At 35.6% G+C, this 20,195-nt stretch overlaps 1 protein-coding gene across 18 annotated transcripts in view; it reads left to right on the top strand.

Moving 5' to 3' along the window:
• The window catches only part of CLOCK (clock circadian regulator), a 140,265-nt gene that overhangs the window by 34,405 nt on the left and 85,665 nt on the right, over positions 1-20,195 (top strand). For 6 of the 18 annotated variants that reach the window (XM_060299364.1, XM_060299361.1, XM_030880589.2 and 3 more), the window contains 2 exons: positions 4,640-4,726; positions 11,172-11,272. The exons of 1 other annotated variant lie outside the window; for it this stretch is intronic. The gene's annotated coding sequence lies outside the window, so the exon portion shown is untranslated. Of the gene's footprint in view, positions 1-4,639; positions 4,727-11,130; positions 11,273-20,195 lie in introns of all 18 variants that reach the window. 11 more of the 18 variants (XM_060299371.1, XM_060299372.1, XM_030880587.2 and 8 more) reach the window with 3 other exon arrangements.

The raw sequence follows: 20,195 nt of genomic DNA, 5'->3' as shown, positions 1-20,195 counted from the left end.
TTTAGGATTCCATCCTGATTTATTTATAATGTTTTGATTGTATCTCTTTGGATAGCTTTTTTGTGGTGGTTCTAGGTACTTTATGTATAGGTAACTTATTATAGTCTACTGGTTAACTCCCTTTACCCACCCCCTCCATTTCTAATTTTCTCTCTATATATTGAGAACCGTATCACACAGTGTTAATAATTTCTGCTTAAATCATCAAAAATAATATAGAAGACTTAGGAGAAGGAAAAGGTATTGTATTTACCCATATTCTTCCTCTTTCCAGTTTTTCCCTCCTGATTTTCCAATATTCCTTCTTTTATCATTTCCTTTCTGTTAGAAGAACTTCCTATAGTCATTCCTTTTTTTTAGGGCAGGTCTACTGATGACACACTCTCTTAGTTTTCTGTCATTTGTGGATATTTTAATCTCCCTCTCTTTCCTGAAGGATATTTTGTCTGGATATAGAATTCTGGGTTGGCAGTTCCTTTCTTTCAATACTTGAAGAATGCTTCTGGGCATCAAAAATATGAATAGATATTGAAATTCAGAATGTTTATTATGACCATAATGGTCTAAGTGTTAACAGAAAAACTTTTTTTGGAATTATAATTACTACAAGTATACCATAAATGTATTATTGATTTTATTATTAAACAATTACTAGTTGTAAATGTATCTTTTCAGAGGGGACTTTTCTTTTCATGGAATTTATGTATCCATAGATGAATATTATGTATATGTTAGAATGAGACTGGTTTCAGTGGAAATTAATAGTAAAAAGAAAAGATGTTGGGTCACTAATAAGTGTGAAGTTTACAAAACACTTATGCTTTTGTTAAGTATATCATTTATAGTAGGATTTACAGTATATTCCTGCTAAACTAATCTATATGTAATATGTCCATATAGGAATGAAAAACAAGCAGAAATGCATGGAATGTGACAGTGTAAAGACTTGTCCCAGTTTTTTAAAAAATATGGATTTACTATGTGCAGTATTCTTTTCATAAAAGTTAATAAAAATGTTTCTCCATAAGTGTTCAAGAAAATATAAAACACTAACTTAACTTTGGTATGTGTTACGTTTACTTGAAGATATGATGTTAACTGAAGTAAGGGATCTTTTCAACTCTTTGAAATCATGTAAAATATCTTCATGTCACAGACACAAGACACAGGTGATTGATAGAATGTACTAATTTCTTTCTCATTTCTCTGAGAATGGTGAAAGTACAGATGTTGAATTCTAATTTAAGATGCTTCCCAGATCTTGAGTTCTAAATAATTCTATATAAATTATGTAAGGAGTCTGGCCACAAGCTTGTAACCCGGATGAACTAAGTTCTAGCTGTCTTCAATATTTATCATCACTGTTTTCGTTGGATTCTCTCAGATGAGCTTCTTAATCAGAAGGTTGTTTTTATTCTCACATCCTGAAGTTTTAACAGTGCATTGGGGCCAGGCCAGAATATCTGCTTTTTAATGTCATGTATTGTTCTTAACAGAGGTGTATGGGACAGGGAAAAACAAGACCTCCTTGGATATATGGTACTTCCATTAGAGGATACTCCCTTGATATCAATATTTAAAATTATTCCTTTGGTGTTCTGGATGTTTCTACATGGAAATGCATTGTAGTGAATTTTAGATGTGTAAGAGATACATCTTTCTCTTGTGAACTGGAAGAAGGAAGATACAAAATACACTGTAGGAAAGGAGAAAGCAGTATGATGCTCTGACCTTGATATTAGTTCTAGTAGCTGGTTGGTAATTATAGACATGAAGGATTTGGAAATTGATTCCCTAAAACCATCTGGTCCCTAGTGTGAAGACTGCTGGATTAAGGTGTAATCTTTCTTCACTAGGTTATAGTCTTGAATCCTCTACTGTGTAATATTCATCTGCTTTTTATCGTTATAACTGTTTTGAGTCCCTTAAGGACCTTCATCATTGTGGGCTGATTACCGGTACTTTGCTGTGCTCTCTTTTCTCTTTTTTCATTCTTCATGAGTGTGTTCCTCAGTGGAACAGATTTTTTTTTTAAATTAAGTTATACTTGACATACAACATTAGTTTCAGGTATACAACATGGTGATGAGATATTTTTATATGTTATGAAATAATCAGAACAAGTCCACTTACCTTCTGTCACTATACAAAGTTGTTACTGTATTACTGACTGTATTCCCATTACTTCCCCTTGACTTAGTTTATAGCTGGAAGTTTTATACCACTTAATCCCCTTCACCTGTTTCATCCATCATCCTCTTCTCCCAGCAGTTTGTGCTCTCTGAGTCTGTTTCTGTTTTGTTTCATTTGTTTATTTTTCTTGTTTTTTGGATTCCACATATGAGTGAAATAATTCAGTATTGGTATTATTATTATTTTTTTAACATCTTAATTGGAGTATAATTGCTCCACAATGGTGTGTTAGTTTCTGCCCCATAACAAAGTGAATCAGCTATACGTGTACATATATCCACACATCTCCTCCCTCCTACGTCTCCCTCCCACCCTCCCCATCCCACCCCTGTAGGTGGTCACAAAGCACCGAGCTGATCTCCCTGTGCCATGCAGCTGCTTCCCACTAGCTATCTATTTTACATTTGGTAGTGTATATATGTCCGTGCTACTCTCTCACTTCGTCCCAGCTTACCCTTCCCACTCCCTGTGTCCTCAAGTCCATTCTCTACATCTGCGTCTTTATTCTTGTCCTGCCCCTAGGTTCTTCATAATCATTTTTTTTCTTTTTGTCTGACTTATTTCACTTAGCATGATATCCTCAAGGTCCATCCACGTTGTTGTAAATGGCAGGATTTAATTCTTTTTTATGGTAGAGTACGATGTGTGTGTGTGTGTGTGTGTGTGTGTTGTGTATACACCACATCTTTGTTATCTGTTTATCTATTGAAGGACACTTAGGTTGCTTCCGTATCTTGGGTATTGTAAATAATGCTGCAGTGAACATAGGGATACATACATCTTTTCAACTTAGTGTTTTTGTTTTCTTTGGATAAATACCCAGAAGTGGAATTGCTGGATCATATTGTAGTTCTATTTTCAGTTTTTGGAGGAACCTCTATACTGTTTTCCATAATGGCTGCACCAATTTACATTCCCACCAACAGTGCATGAGGGTTCCCTTTTTTAGTGGAGCAGTTTTTTATTCTTTCTCTTCCTCCTTCTTTAACATGTATGTATATTTTTTATTCACAATCCACTCCCCTCAGGTTTTAATTTTCCTCTATGCATCAGATTTTGTCTGTATGGTTGTTGATTTTTCATTCATTCAAAAACTTAGGATATGTTACAAAAACATAATTGCCAATTGTATTTCAATGACTGAAACTCCATGATGGCAGGAATTTGGTGTGTTTTCCCCTAATCATTGGATATGTAGAACCTATCATAGTAAGTGAATGAATGAGCATGAAACAAAATTTCCAACTCTTTCTCTAACAGAGAAATAACCAAATTAATGTTGTGAAGTCTTTTGTTTTTGTTAATTAATCTTTAAAATAGTACTTTTCTGATTTAATGGTAATTAAAATGCTTTTAATATTGTGGTAAGTATCGTTAACATTTCTGATAATTTTAATTGCTAATAAAAATTAATGACCATTATTGGGCTATTTCATAAAACCATACTGGAAATAAAGGCTTATAAAAGCACCTACCTCATAGGGATGTTGTGAGGATTGAATTAGTTACTACGTGTAAAGCACTTAGAACTGGACTTCACGCATAGTAAAATGCTTGGCAACTATTAATTTGTAACTGAGAATGGTGCTGAAACTGACTTCTTCCCCATCATTTTGCAGGAGGGCCCCTGATGGTCAGTTGATCAATTCATCCATTCATAGGGAGGCTGGCAGTTTTCCCTCAGGCCTTTGCAAAAGCCCCCTGAAAGGATCATCCTCCACAGGACTTTGATTCACCTTCCTTCCCAGGGGTCAACCTCTAAGACCCTTGAGGCTAGGGGACTGGGAAGAGCTTCAGAATGGCTAATATATTGCAGTCAAGTGGTGAGAGTTTAAAATGGTCTCTGCCTGTTAGCCCTGTGTGACTGAGTGATGCAGGGCAAATTGCTTCACTTCTTACTTTCCTCCCTTGCCCATCTCATCTCAGAGAATGACCTTCTCATCCCTTTTCTTACTCTGAGCAGCCATACTAGATTTCTTTTACTTGCACACAAACGCCATATCCTCTCCTACATCTGGCCCTTTGAACATGCCATTCCCTTCTAATGAAACTTGTTCTTTCTCTCCCCTCCCCTCTTGCTTTATTTGGTCAGACCCTACTCATGCTTGCATTAATTGCCTCTTTTTTAGGAAACCTTTCCTAACTAGTTCCCACTAGCCTGGTTTGTATCTCTGCCATGCTTTCCCTTCACATCATCATGATTCTTAAAGCCTTTCATCCCATTTGGAGTTGGCCTACAGACTGAGCTCCTGGAGGAATTGATGGAATCTGACATGTTCATTGCTGCATCCCCTATTCCTGGCACATAGGAAGCCCCAATTAATGCTGTATATGTGGATGGGAAAAAATACTGGCGGTATTGTTACTTAGAATTTGATTAACATTATTTCCACAGCTGCCCTTGTTTTACAGATTTTGTTTTTTGTTTTTTGTTTTTCCTGTAAAGCTGCTGAAACTTAGAAGCTGATTTTGTCACAGTGTAAGATGCCTTTGGAAGATTCTGCATTCCTCTTAGATGAATCTTTACAACTTGGTGAGTTTCACTAGATATGTTCAGTCTTCATTTTGAGCTCAGAAGTATGCCTTCTCTTTTTTTCTTTTCTTTTTTCTGTTTTCCCTTTCCTTTTCCTTTTCCTTTTCCTTTTCCTCCCCTCCCCTCCCTTCCCCTCCCCTCCCCTTTCCTTTCCTTCTTCCCTCCCTTCTTTCCTTCCTTGCTTCCTTCCTTCCTTTTCTGTCATAATTATTGGGTACAGTGAGGTTTACAGTCTCCTGGCAAGGCACATAGGACAGAGTATTATAAAAATATTTAGGACATGATCGGCTACCTTCTTTGATAGTTTTTATTTATCTTTAGATTTTTTTATTCTTCAGAGGAATGAAACATTATTTATTGGTAAGGTAATTGATATCCAGATGTATTTTCTTTCAGCAATTCTTGAAATTTTTCAAAGTTACTACCTGAAAGTAAGAATTATAACTTGTCTTTTTTTGAGAGAAAGGTGATTTGCAAATGACTGAAAAGTAGAATAAGAATTATTTCCTGTCAGGTTTTAGGTTTAGAGATAAAGAAGCAGTTGACTGAGGTACAGAAGGGCCAGTCGCCTACTGCATGTCTGCCTTACAAGCAAGTCTCTCCATCAGGGGTCTGCACACCACCAAATCCAGCTTGCTGCCTGTTTTTGTATGACCCGTGAACTAAGAATAGTGTTTACATTTTTAAATGGTTGGGGGGAAAAAAAATCCTGGAAGCAGAATACTATTTTATGATATATGAAAATTATATGAAATTCAGGTTTTAGTGTCTGTGAATAAAGCTTTATTGGAATACAGCCACTCTTATTTTTTACATATTGTGTATGGCTGTTTTCAAGCTATAGTGGCAGAGTTAGGTAGTTGCATCAGAGATGTTAGGGCCCAGAAAGCCAAAAATATTTACTTTGTGACCCTTTACAGAATAAGTTAGCCGACCCCTTCTCTACCTGGGTAGAGAAGTGTCTGTAGATTGAGTGCAAAGTAAGAGATGAGTGGGGGAAAATTAGAGGGAGGTAAGAGTTGATACCAGCTCTCAGTGACTGACTTACACTTTTTTCGTGTCCTGGAAAGCATAATCCATATTCTCATTAGACTGACCTGTGTTACTGATTTAAAATAGAAGATAAGTTGATTCTCCTATTACTTTTCTTCTAAAATGAATGGACATTTGTAGAAAGAAAATTAGTATAGTACTCTGTTTTCTACCAGGTTTTAGTGTTACCATAATAACTTAAGCAGACTATCCTCTAAATCATGAAGGATTAAAAGGAGCAGGTATCAAGCACACTAAAATAGTAGCTCATAATGCTTTGCTTAGCGATGCCCTCACAGGAAACAGCAGTGATAAAAATTAAGCCATAAATGAAAGTTCAACTAAGTTATGTTATTTAGGGTTGGTAAATTTCGTGCCAGCCACTGTGGTCATACAATTAACCCAAATTAATAGAAAATCGGTGTAAAATGTGTTAAAGAATAATAAAAAATAAAGTTAAGTTCTAGCTAAGCCTTAGAAAGCTATAGCTATTTAAAAATGAACTGCAAAAGTGACTTTAACAGTTACTGATCACATGACAGCTAAGACCCCAAATGGGACTAGATAGCCCACTATGCTTAGCCCTACATGCAAATAATTATCATAACAAAATTATTCGCTGGAGTACTACTAGCAATAGCTTAAAACTCAAGGGACTTGATGGTGCTTCATTCCCCTCTAGAGGAGTGTGTTCTCTCTATAATCGATAAACCTCACCAACATTTGCTAATTCAGTCTGTATACCGCCATCTTCAGCAAACCCTGAAAAGGAATAACAGTAAGCATAATTATTATACATAAAAACATTAGGTCAAGGTGTAACTTACGGGATGGGAAAAAATGGGCTACATTTTCTATTTCAAGAACATATTTCTTATTATACAAAAATTTTGATGAAGCTAAAAACCAAAAGAGAATTTAGTAGTAAATTAAGAATAGAGTGCTTAGTTGAGTCAGGCCGTGAAGCATGCACACTCTGCCCATCACCCTTCTCAAGTATTAATAACTCTTATAACTTCTTAGCAAGTACCAAACATATGAGAGGAGATAAAGTCGTAACAAGGGAAGCATACTGGAAAGTGTGCTTGGATAAATCAAAGTATAGCTTAAACAAAAGCACCTAGTTTACACTCAGGAGATTTCAAAGTGTATGGATACTTTGAACTAAATCTAGCCCAAGCCTCCCACAAATTCAACTATTATAAGCAGATTGAATAAATCATTCACCCAATATTTAAAGTATAGGAGAGAGAAATTAAAAGCTTTTTGGCACTATAGAGAAAGTATCGTAAGGGCATGAGGCAAGAAGCATTACAAGTAATAAAAAGTAAAGCTTCCCCCTTGTACCTTTTGTATAATGATTTAACTGAAATTTTTAACAAAGAGAACTTAAGTTAAATACCCCAAAGCCAGACGAGCTACTTACGTACAGTTTATTAGAACAAACTCATCTATGTGGCAAACTTGTGAGAAGATTTATAAGTAGAGGTATAACGAGCCTGTTGATAGCTGGTTGTCCAGGAAAAGGATCTTAGTTCAACTTTAAAAACTATTCAAAAAATCATAAATTTTAACGTATTTTTAAATACTAATCTAAAAAGTTGCAGCTTTTTAGAAACAGGATACAACCTTATCTAGAGAGTAAAAATAACACCATAGTTGGCTTAAAAGCAGCCATCAGTTAAGGAAGCGTTCAAGTTCAACAACACATTTACCTTAATACCACCAATAAGTAAATCAACTCCTAGTTTAATACTGGACTAATCAATTAATAGAAGCAGTAATGTTAATATGAGTAACAAGAAATATTTGTCCTTGCATAAGCTTATATAAGTAATAGATATCACTGGTAGTTAACAACAGATAAACCTAAGTCAATGTTAGATTATTTATTAAAATTACTGTTAACCTGACACAGGTATGCACCTAAGGAAAGATTAAAAAGAGTAAAAGGAAATCAGCAAATACAAATCTTGCCTGTTTACAAAAAAAGTCACCTCTAGCGTAACTAATATTACAGGCACTGCTTGCCCAGTGACATCTGTCACATGGCCACGGTATCCTGACCATGCAAAGGTAGTATAATCATTTGTTCTCTGAATAAGGACTTGTATGAATGGCCACATGAGGGTTTTACTGTCTTTTACTTTTAATCAGTGAAATTGACAAAATAAGATAAAAAGACCCTATGGAGCTTTAATAACTGCCCGCCCCCCCCCAAAAGGAACTAAACCATCAAGGGATAACAAAACTTTTATATGGGTTAGCAGTTTTGGTTGGGATGACCTCGGAGAACAAAAAAGCCTCTGAATGATTAAAACTTAGACCAACTAGTCAAAATATCTTCACTTATTGATCCAAAAAAATTGATCAATGGAGCAAGTTATGCTAGGGATAATAGCACAATCCTATTCTGGAGTTCATGTCGACAGTAGGGTTTAGGACCTCGATGTTGGATCAGGACATCCCAATGGTGTAACCCCTATTAAAGTTAAGTTTGTTCAACAATTAAAGTCCTATGTGATATGAGTTCACACCAGAGTAACCCAGGTCTGTTTCTATCTATTACATATTTATCCCAGTACGAAAAGACAAGAGAAATAAGGTCTACTTTACAAAAGTGCCTTAAAACTAATTAATGATACAATCTTAATTCATTAAAACCCCCTGCCTGAGAACAGGGTTTGTTAGGGTGGCAGAGCCCAGTAATTATGTAAAACTTAAACATTTATTAGCTGTTCAACTCCTCTCCCTAACAAAATGTTTATAATTAACATTCTAACACTTATTGTCCCAATTCTTCTAGCTGTGGCATTCCTCACATTAATGAACGAAAAGTATTAGGTTATATACAACTTCAAAAAGGACCAAACTTCGTTGGACCATATGGCCTATTACAGCCTATCGCCGACGAAGTTAAATTACTTATTAAAGAGCCACTGCGACCAGCCACATCTTCTGTTTCCACATTTATTATCACATCCATTCTAAAAATATCTAATAGTATACACCTTTTGTACAGTTTCTGTTTTTTTCTGTGTATGGAGATTACCTGTTATTTTTTAAGTGAAAGTACTAGTACATTACTTGGAAACTAGTCGGTGACTGACTCAATGGAACAAAGCTAGTACGTACATTGGGGATGACGATACATGTCCCTTTTGGAGTCAATGGATAGATAGGAGGATTCTCTTAAGGAGCTCTTCTGTAGTCTGACAGAGGCAAGTTGAGTCCTCTGTTAGGAGATTAAAGATCACGATTTCAGGATCTACCTTTTTTGTTCCTCTAGAACATTTCATAGTTTTATCTTTGGACACATTTTTCACGCTGCATCATAGTTGCTTCCTTTTCAAAATAGGAAAACATAATACTTTTCGTATCTGAAAGCAGGAATCTTAGGTTTGCTAAATTATAAGTTTCTTAAGGGTAGGTACCATGACTTTTTTTTTTTTGCTGTACGCGGGCCTCTCACTGCTGTGGCCTCTCCTGTTGCGGAGCACAGGCGCCGGACGCGCAGGCTCAGCGGCCATGGCTCACGGGCCCAGCCGCTCGGCGGCATGTGGGATCTTCCCAGACCGGGGCTTGAACCCGTGTCCCCTGCATCGGCAGGCGGACTCTCAACCACTGCGCCACCAGGGAAGCCCTAAGTTGATTATATATTGTAATTTTTTGACATCTTGAGGGACAGGATTTTGAAACCACTAATCCACGAATTACCAATATCAAAGAAACCTAGAAACCTCCTCATTATAAAGCTTTAAAATGTATATATACTAAAGCCACTCTTGGATAGGAAGATTTTTGTATTCTCATCTTAGTCTTCTGAAACTTTTCCTAACTCTTCCATTGAATCTCTTTTTTTTAATGAAACTTCCCTATATAGTTTGCTTAAGAACCCAAGTTTTAAAATCTTACCTTGCAGAGTACCTTGTAAACATAGGACAGTTTAAAAGGTATTTAGCTGAAGGAAAACTTCCAGATTAAAGGAGTCTAGGGAGATAAAATAGCTAATCCAATACCTGACTCAGAACTGGATCCTGTACTAGAGGAGCCCTAAAGGACTTTATTTGCTCTCTTAAAAAAATAGATGTTAATATTGTATAATTGTTAAATTTCCTGAAGTTAGTAACTATCCTATGGTTATTTAAGAGAATGTCTTTGTTCCCAGGCTGTACACATTTAAGCAATTGGGGGTAAAAGGACATGATATATGCAACTTACTCTCAAATGGTTCAGAAAATATGTTTATCAGTATATAAAGAAAATGATGCACGCGTTAACAGTTGGCAAACTGGATAAATTATATGTAGAAGTTCTAATCCTAATATAATAGCTAAATATCTATTAGTACAACTTAGAACTTAAAAAAAACCTTAGGTATAGTTAATTAAATTTTCATCTATCCTATACTTTTCTTTAATGTTCACTTTGGCTTGTTTCATTAAAAATCTATTAAGTTTTCCCTTAGCTCCATAAATATACTTTGTTTGTTTTTAAAAGAGATCTGTTTTTATTGTCTTAAATATTTTGAAGGAAATTCAAGAGTAAGGATCTATTGTAAGGTTTTTCAAACTGGTATAAAGAATTGCAGACTTTTTTTGAGCATTTACTTTGTGGTACACATTATTTTCTAAGCGCTTTACATTTAATAATTCATTATATTTCACAACAACCTTATGCTTACACCCTGCCTTAATTTGCTTTTTTTTTTTTTTTTTTTTTTTTTGCGGTACCCGGGCCTCTCACTGTTGTGGTCTCTTCCATTGCGGAGCACAGGCTCCGGATACGCAGGCTCAGCGGCCATGGCTCACGAGCCCAGCCACTCCACAGCATGTAGGATCTTCCCGGACCGGGGCACGGACCCGTGTCCCCTGCATCAGCAGGCAGACTCTCAACCACTGTGCCACCAGGGAAGCCCTGATTTGCTTTTTTCAAGTTTAGCTAAAACTGAGCTTAGATGCTAAGCCTCAGAAGCTTTGAATTTTCTTCTTTTTTTCCAAATACAAACTGTGGGAACTGGTGACCTGGAACTTAATATAGAAAATTGATTATATTTACATTAAGAAAAAAATATCATCTTAGAATTATCTAGTTTGTGAACATGAGATAGGTCTAACTTCAAGGTAAACTTCTGCCGTCATAATGTGGGAAGGATCCACATATCAAAACTGTCAGTAATTATCCAGGAAAAAGTAAATAATGACTTTAGTACCCAAGTAAGAGGCAGATTGATGTAGAAACCTAGTTCTATTAGACTTCAATTTCACCAAGTAAAATAACCAAAAAGTTAAAAATAAAATATCAAGAGACTGATATAGTATTGCTAACTTTTAAAATGTTTTATATTGAATTAAAACATGCATATTATACAGTGCATAAATACTGAGTGTCATTTTGATGAAATTTTATGAAGTCAACACTCGTTTAACCAATACCAAGATCAAGATATAGAACATTTTCATCAATCCAGGAGCCTCCTTCATGCCCCCTGACAGTCATCACGCACTCCCAAAGGTAACTATTATTCTTGCTTGATTCACTATTCATTAATATTGTCTATTTTTGAACTTCTTTTGGCTTTTTATGGTCAACATCTTGTTGATGTGAGTCATTCATATTGATTCATATAGCAGTAGCTCATCCTTTTTCATTGCTTTGTAATACTTCATTATATGTATATACCAAAATTATTCATCCATTTGTACTGTTGATGAGCATTTGGTTTACTCTCAGTTTTTGGCTGTTATGAACAATTCTGCTGCGAACATTCTTGAACATTTCTTTTGGCACATATGTATGCATTTCTGTTGGATAAATATCCAGTGGTGAAAATGCTGGGTCAGGGTATTTGGCTGTTTAGCTTTTGTAGATGCTCCTAATGGTTGAATCAGTTTACACTTCCACCAACAGTGTATATGAATTCTTGTTGCTCTTCATCCTCAATAACAATTGAAATTATTAGTGTTTCAAATTAATAACTCTTCTGCAGTGTATGTAGTGAAATTTTATTGTAGTTTTAATTTGTTATTCCCTGATAACTTAAAAGGTTAGCACATGTTTACATGCTTACTGACCCTTTGGATATCCTTTTTTGAGAAATGCCTGTTCATGTTATTTGTCCATTTTTCTGTTGTGTTGTCTGTCTTACGGATTTGCAGAAGTTCTTTATTTCTAGGATAAGTTTTTGTTGGATTAAGTATTGAAGTTATCTCTTCTTCTTCACTCTTTCAGTAGTGTGTTTTAATTAAGATAATTTCTTAATTTTAATAAAGTCTATTTTATCAGAGTGTTCTTTTATGGTTAGTTTTTTGTGTTTTAAGGATTCTTTGTCTATTTCAAAGCCAAGAAGATACTGTGCTATGTTTTCCTCTATAAACTTGAGTGTTTTAACTTTCCCATTTAGGTTTCTGCATGATGTGTGGTAGGATTCATGGTTTATTTTATTTTCCATTTGGAAATCCATTTGGTCCAGCATTATTTATTGAAAAGACTGTCCTTTCCTACTGTAATGCAGTAGTAGTGCCTTTGTTGTAATTCAGGTGACTTTATTTGTGGGTCTGTTTTTGGACTCTGTTTCTGTTCCATTGGTCTGTTGTTGTACCAGTGCCATACACTTTTAGTTATTATAGCTTTAAGTTCTCCAACTTTTGTCCTTCAAAATTGCCTTGGTTCTTCTTGGTCCTTATGAATTTCAATAAAGATTTTACACTCAGCCTGTCAGTTTCCTAAATGAGTAAATAAATAACAAATCCCTGCTTAACATTAAGCAAGTTAAATGTTATTTATTATTTCATATTATTATTGTCTAGTTTAATATTGAATCTGTAGATCAATTTGGATATATTAAATATCTTTCCATATTGAGACTTTCAATATGTTAACCACAGTATATCTCCATATATTTAGGTCTTTTAAAATTTCTCTCAGAAATATTTTGTGTGTAGAGGCCTTAGACATCTTTTATTAACTTTTAAAGGTAATGATATTGTGTTTTTTTTTTTAAGTCCTTATAATTTGCACATTCGTACTAGAGTATTTACAGATGACATGATATAGTTTTGGGGATTTGCTTCAAATAATACAAAGGAGGATGGGAAGGAATGGGGAAGGGGAAGAATAGATGAAACAGGATTGACCATGATTTGATAATTGTTGAAAATGGGTGATGAATATATGGGTTAATAATTATTCTTTTTTACTTTTGTGTATGTTTGAAATTTTCCATAAAAATAGGTTAAAAAATATGTATAACAACTGAAGATTGATACACATATAAGAATTCAGAAGTTTATAATAATACTTAAAAAAAACCCTCATTTTATTACTCTGAAAATCACTGGTAAATGAAAGAATCAACCATTTATTCTTCATTTTCTGTACAGATTTCATTCCAGGATAACCAAATAGTTAAGAGGGAAAGTTTACTGTTACAGAAAAATCATAGACAATAACAAATGCTGGGAGAATGATAGGATTAGAAATTCACCACAGTGCAATTTCTAATAGAATTATGATCTAGATAATGATCAGTCAATGACTACTAAAGACTTTAGGTGAAAGTCTGTTGAGAAATGGATATAATACAATGCATAGGCCAAAATGGAGTATGCCTCTCTCTGACTGATTAGAACTAAATACTCTCAATAGAATACTAAAAGCAACTATCTAAAGACTTTGAAAGTTAATAATAGGCAAATCAAGGGCTTCCCTGGTGGCGCAGTGGTTGAGAGTCCGCCTGCCAATGCAGGGGACACGGGTTCGTGCCCCGGTCCTGGAAGATCCCACATGCCGCGGAGCGGCTGAGCCCGTGAGCCATGGCCGCTGAGCCTGCGCGTCCGGAGCCTGTGCTCCGCAATGGGAGAGGCCGCAAGAGTGAGAGGCCCACGTACCGCAAAAAAAAAAAAAGGCAAATCGAGAAAGGAAGTTATAACTTGAAGACTAGCCTGTATAATGGTGAATATACCTTTTCTTTCTTCTCATGACCCAGCTTTGACCAAATGGTGGGCTGAATTAGGGAACTGCACAGTGGATGCAGCAATTTAGAGAAACCCCTATTTCTAGACACACGACAAGGAAAAGGAGTACCCCTTTTTTCCCTCCCAAGCCTGCCCTGAGACCATCTCTACCTATAAAGTTACATTGCCAGGTAGCACAAGCACTTTAAAACTCTGAGAGAAAACGATTTCTCTGGTCAGAGGATTTGGGAAAAAGGCCCCTGGAAACTGGAGCATGCTGGGGAAATCTCACAGAGAAGAGAGCTGATGTGAGAGGAGACCCACAGAGGTCCCACCTTACTTATGAGCTACGCATGCATGTACAGACCCAAAGGAACACAGCAAAGACAGAGAACTGACCTACAATATAAACCACTGTTCAAATCCCAGACTTGCCTCTGAGCAGTGCATGCAGAGGATAAAGCCAAAAAACATAGCAAAGACTTTGAAAACTGAGCTGACAGTGGTACTGCCATGCTAGAATGCAATATATAACTTGTAGTATAAACTTAAGCAAAAAAAATACCAAATTCTCCAGAAGATGTTTATAAAATCTAGTTTCATAACCTAATATTCAGAATGCCTAGGATATAATCCAAAATTACTTGACATACAAAGAAACAGGAAAATCTGACTTTTTTAAGAGAAAAGACAATAAATAGATGCCAACCCTGAGATATTCAGATGGTGGAATTATCAGAAAAAGACTTTAAAGCCGCTGTTATATTATATCCATGGCCCATGAGACAAAAGTGAACAGTTTTGAAGTGAATAGAAAGATAGTTCTCCTCTGAAATAAAAACCACATAAAAGAATCAAGTGATAACATCAGAACTGAAAAGTACGATATATGCAATACAAATTTACTGCATGAGTTCAATAGCAGACTTGAAGATATATCAATAGAAATCTCAAATCGTATCTTCTGTATCAAGGGTATGTCTCTGTTATGTAATACTTGTTAAGTCCAGGTTGTACCGTGTGAAGCCTGGTCATAGGCCTTCTGGCTGTGAATGAGCATGCCATATACATATCCTTTTTTATTCTTAATTACTCTTACTTGCATGCTGCAAATAAAATGTGTCTGTATCAAGGGAGTTCCATCTCCCTTGATACTCCACAGATTTAGATAGGATCTTGGCTTGTGATTTTCTCAGACCTTGTCATTTCAGGTAAGGATCAAGCAGTGAGTCAGTGTGTTAAAAAATAATAATAGTCAACTAAGGAACTTAATATGCTCATGTATTTTTGTTCATTTGAAAACTTTGAAAGTACATAGGTATAGAAAAGTGGGAATGGACAGTATATATATAAATCATCTATTGCAAAATCTTACAATTTAAACAGAGTGAATTTTATCTTAAATATAAATGTAGTTATAATAATTTTAGTGAAGAAAAAATAGTTCTTGGTGGTAGTTCTCTGAATAATCTGTGGTTCAGAATGCATCTAAATGTATTTGAACTAGTTTTCAGATGGTTGTGAACTTGCTTCACCTACTTGTCTGCACAAAAGCAACCTGGCAGTTTACTCAAGTTTTAATAGGTCAAAACAACTGTCTTTTTTATAAAGTGATTACACTGCAAGAAGAGGAATATTTGTGGCCTTGAAAATTGACATTTTTTGGTTGTATTTTATATGGATCTGGTGGCCTCATCAATGAGGTGTATGTCAAAACATTGTCATTATATTTATACATATTAATTGTAAGTTATTAAATATTTCATGAGCTGACCCTAAACCTATTTCGTAATACTACTTAATCAAATTTCTTAACAGGTTCCTGTAGATTTTTAGCACTAATAAAATTCTGTACTTCTTTTGGGTTGATATAATTCACTCGCTTTTTCTGGAGATCCATCTCAGAAATTTACATACACTTGCCTTTTAAAAACAAAACATTCCAGATCAGGAAACTTGCTCAGGCCTCTTAGATAGCCTCATCCACCAGAGGACAGACAGCAGGAGCAAGAAGAACTACAATCCTGCAGCCTGTGGAACAAAAAGCACATTCACAGAAAGATAGACAAGATGAAAAGGCAGAGGGCTATGTACCAGATGAAGGAACAAGATAAAACCCCAGAAAAACAAACCAAATGAAGTGGAGGTAGGCAACCTTCCAGAAAAAGAACTCAGAATAATGATAGTGAAGATGATCCAGGACCTCGGAAAAAGAATGGAGGCAAAGATTGAGAAGATGCAAGAAATGTTTAGCGAAGACCTAGAAGAATGAAAGAACAAACAAACTGAGATGAACAATACAGTAACTGAAATGAAAACTACACTAGAAGGAATCAGTAGCAGAATAACTGAGGCAGAAGAACAGATAAGTGACCTGGAAGACAGAATGGTGGAATTCACTGCTGTGGAACAGAATAAAGAAAAGAAGAATGAAAAGAAATGAAGACAGCCTGAGAGACCTCTGGGACAACATTAAAAGCAACAACATTCACATTATAGGGGTCCCAGAAGGAGAAGAGAGAGAGAAAGGACCCGAGAAAATATTTGAAGAGATTATAGTCGAAACTTCCCTAACATGGGAAAGGAAATAGCCACCCTAGTCCAGGAAGTGCAGAGAGTCCCATACAGGATAAACCCAAGGAGAAACACGCTGAGACACATACTAATCAAATTGGCAAAAATTAAAGGCAAAGAAAAATTATTGAAAGCAGCAAGGGAAAAACAACAAATAACATACAAGGGAACTCCCATAGATTAACAGCTGATCTCTCAGCAGAAACTCTACAAGCCAGAAGGGAGTGGCATGACATATTTAAAGTGATGAAAGGGAAGAACTTACAACCAAGATTACCCAGCAAGGATCTCATTCAGATTTGATGGAGAAATCAAAAGCTTTACAGACAAGCAAAAGTTAAGAGAATTCAGCACCACCAAACCAGCTCTACAACAAATAATAAGGAACTTCTCTAAGTAGGAAACACAAGAGAAGAAAAGGACCTACAAAAACAAACCCAAAACAATTAAAATAGTCATAGGAACATACATATCGATAATTACCTTAAACGTGAATGGATTAAATGCTCCAACCAAAAGACACAGGCTTGCTGAATGGATACAAAAACAAGACCCATATATATGCTGTCTGCAAGAGACCCACTACAGAACTAGGGACACATACAGACTGAAAGTGAGGGGATGGAGAAAGATATTCCATGCAAATGGAAATCAAAAGAAAGCTGGAGTAGCAATACTCATATAAGATAAAATGGACTTTAAAGTAAAGAATGTTACAAGAGACAAGGAAGGACACTACATAATGATCAAGGGATCAATCCAAGAAGAAGATATAACAATGATAAATATATATGCACCCAACATAGGAGCACCTCGATACATAAGGCAACTGCTAACAGCTATAAAAGAGGAAATCGACAGTAACACAATAATAGTGGGGGGACTTTAAAACCTCACTTACACCAATGGACAGATCATCCAAACAAAATTAATAAGGAAACACAAGCTTTAAATGACACAATAGACCAGATAGACTTAATTGATATTTATAGGACATGCCATCCAAAAACAGCATATTACACTTTCTTCTCAAATGCACACAGAACATTCTCCAGGATAGATCACATCTTGGGTCACAAATCAAGCCTCAGTAAATTTAAGAAAATTGAAATTGTATCAAGCATCTTTTCTAACCACAACACTATGAGATTAGAAATCAATTACAGGGAAGAAAACGTAAAAAACACAGACACATGGAGGCTAAACAGTACGTTACTAAATAACCCAGAGATCACTGAAGAAATCAGAGGAAATCAAAAAATACCTAGAGACAAATGACAATGAAAACACGACGATCCAAAACCTATGGGATGCAGCAAAAGCAGTTCTAAGAGGAAAGTTTATAGCAATACAAACCTACCTCAAGAAACAAGAAAAATCTCAAATAAACAATCTGACTTTATACCTAAAGGAATTAGAGAAAGAAGGAAAAAAAAACCCCAAAGTTAGCATAAGGAAAGAAATCATAAAGATCAGAGCAGAAATAAATGAAATAGAAACAAAGAGAGCAATAGCAAAGATCAATAAAACTAAAAGCTGGTTCTTTGAGAAGATAAACACAAGTGATAAACCATTAGCCAGACTCATCAAGAAAAAGAGGGAGAGGACTGAAATTAATAAAATTAGACATGAAAAAGGAAGTTACAACAGACACCACAGAAATACAAAGCATCCTAAGAGACTATTGCAAGCAATTCTATGCCAATAAAATGGACAACCTGGAAGAAATGGACAAATTTTAGAAAGGTATAACCTTCCAAGACTGAACCAGGAAGAAATAGAAAATATGAACAGACCAATCACAAGTAATGAAATTGAAACTGTGATTAAAAATCTTCCAGCAAACAAAAGTCCAGGACCCGACGGCTTCACAGGTGAATTCTATCAAACATTTAGAGAAGAGCTAACACCCATCCTTCTCAAACTCTTCCAAAAAATTGCAGAGGAAGGAACACTCCCGAACTCATTCAATGCGGCCACCATCACCCTGATACCAAAACCAGACAAAGATACGAAAAAAAAAAAAAGAAAATTACAGACCAATATCACTGATGAATACAGTTGCAAAAATTCTCAAAAAATACTAGCAGACAAGTGTGTGCTTCGGCCTCGGAACACACATTTATTATTAAAAAAATCCCAAAATATCTTAAAACATCTTTTAAAAAACCAAAAAAAAATTTACAAAAAAAAAAAATACTAGCAGACAGAATCCAACAACACATTAAAAGGATCATACACCATGATCAAGTGGGATTTATCCCAGGGATGCAAGGATTCTTCAATATATGCAAATCAATCAATGTGATACACCATATTAACAAATTGAAGAATAAAAACCATATGATCGTCTCAATAGATGCAGGAAAAGCTTTTGACAAAACTCAAAAACCCATTTATGATAAAAGCTCTCTAGAAAGTGGGCATAGAGGGAACCTACCTCAACATAATGAAGGCCATATACGACTAACCCACAGCAAATGTCATTCTCAATGGTGAAAAACTGAAAGCATTTCCTCTAAGATCCAGAACAAGACCAGGATGTCCACTCTCACCACTCTTATTCAACATAGTTTTGGAAGTCCTAGCCACGCCAATCAGAGAAGAAAAAGAAATAAAAGGAATACAAATTGGAAAAGAAGTAACACTGTCACTGTTTGCAGATGACATGATACTATACATAGAGAATCCTAAAGATGCCACCAGAAAACTACTAGAGCTAATCAATAAATTTGGTAAAGTAGCAGGATACAAAATTAATGCACAGAAATCTCTTGCATTCCTATACACTAATGATGAAAAATCTGAAAGAGAAATTAAGGAAACACTTCCATTTACCATTGCAACAAAAAGAATAAAATACCTAGGAGTAAACCTACCTAGGGAGCCAAAGACCTGTATGCAGAAAACTGTAAGACACTGATGAAAGAAATTAAAGATGATACAAACAGATGGAGAGATATATCATGTTTTTGGATTGGAAGAATCAACATTGTGAAAATGACTCTACTACCCAAAGCAATCTACAGATTCAGTGCAATCCCTATCAAATTACCAATGACATTTTTTACAGGACTAGAACAAAAAATCTTAAAATTTGTATGGAGACACAAAAGACCCCGATAAGCCAAAGCAGTCTTCAGGGAAAAAAATGGAGCTGGAGGAATCAGGCTCCCTGACTTCAGACTATACTACAAAGCTACAGTAATCAAGACAATATCTTACTGGCACAAAAACAGAAACGTAGATCAGTGGAACAGGATAGAAAGCCCAGAGATAAACCCACTCACCTATGATCAACTAATCTATCACAGAGGAAGCAAGAATATACAATTGAGAAAAGACAGTCTCTTCAATAAGTGGTGCTGGGAAAACTGGACAGCTACATGTAAAAGAATGAAATTAGAACACTCCCTAACACCATATACAAAAATAAACTCAAAATGGATTAGAGACCTAAATGTAAAACCAGACACTATAAAACTCCTAATGGAAAACATAGGAAGAACACTCTTTGACATAAATCACAGCAAGATCTTTTTTGATCCACCTCCTAGAGTAATGGAAATAAAAACAAAAATAAACAAATGGGACCTAATGAAAGTTAAAAGCTTTTGCAAAGTAAAGGAAACTACAAACAAGACGAAAAGACAACCCTCAGAATGGGAGAAGATATTTGCAAATGAATGAACAGACAACGAATTAATCTCCAAAATATATAAACAGCTCATGCAACTCAATATTAAAGAAACAAACAACCCAATCCAAAAATGGGCAGAAGACCTAAGTAGACATTTCTCCAAAGAAGACATACAGATGGCCAACAAACACATGAAAAGCTGCTCAACATCACTAATTATTAGAGAATTGCAAATCAAATGTACAATGAGGTATCACCGCACACCAGT

This window comes from Globicephala melas, chromosome 5 (assembly GCF_963455315.2).
Source record: "Globicephala melas chromosome 5, mGloMel1.2, whole genome shotgun sequence".
Taxonomy (NCBI): Eukaryota; Metazoa; Chordata; class Mammalia; order Artiodactyla; family Delphinidae; genus Globicephala; species Globicephala melas.
This window is presented reverse-complemented; position numbering and strand designations above follow the sequence as displayed.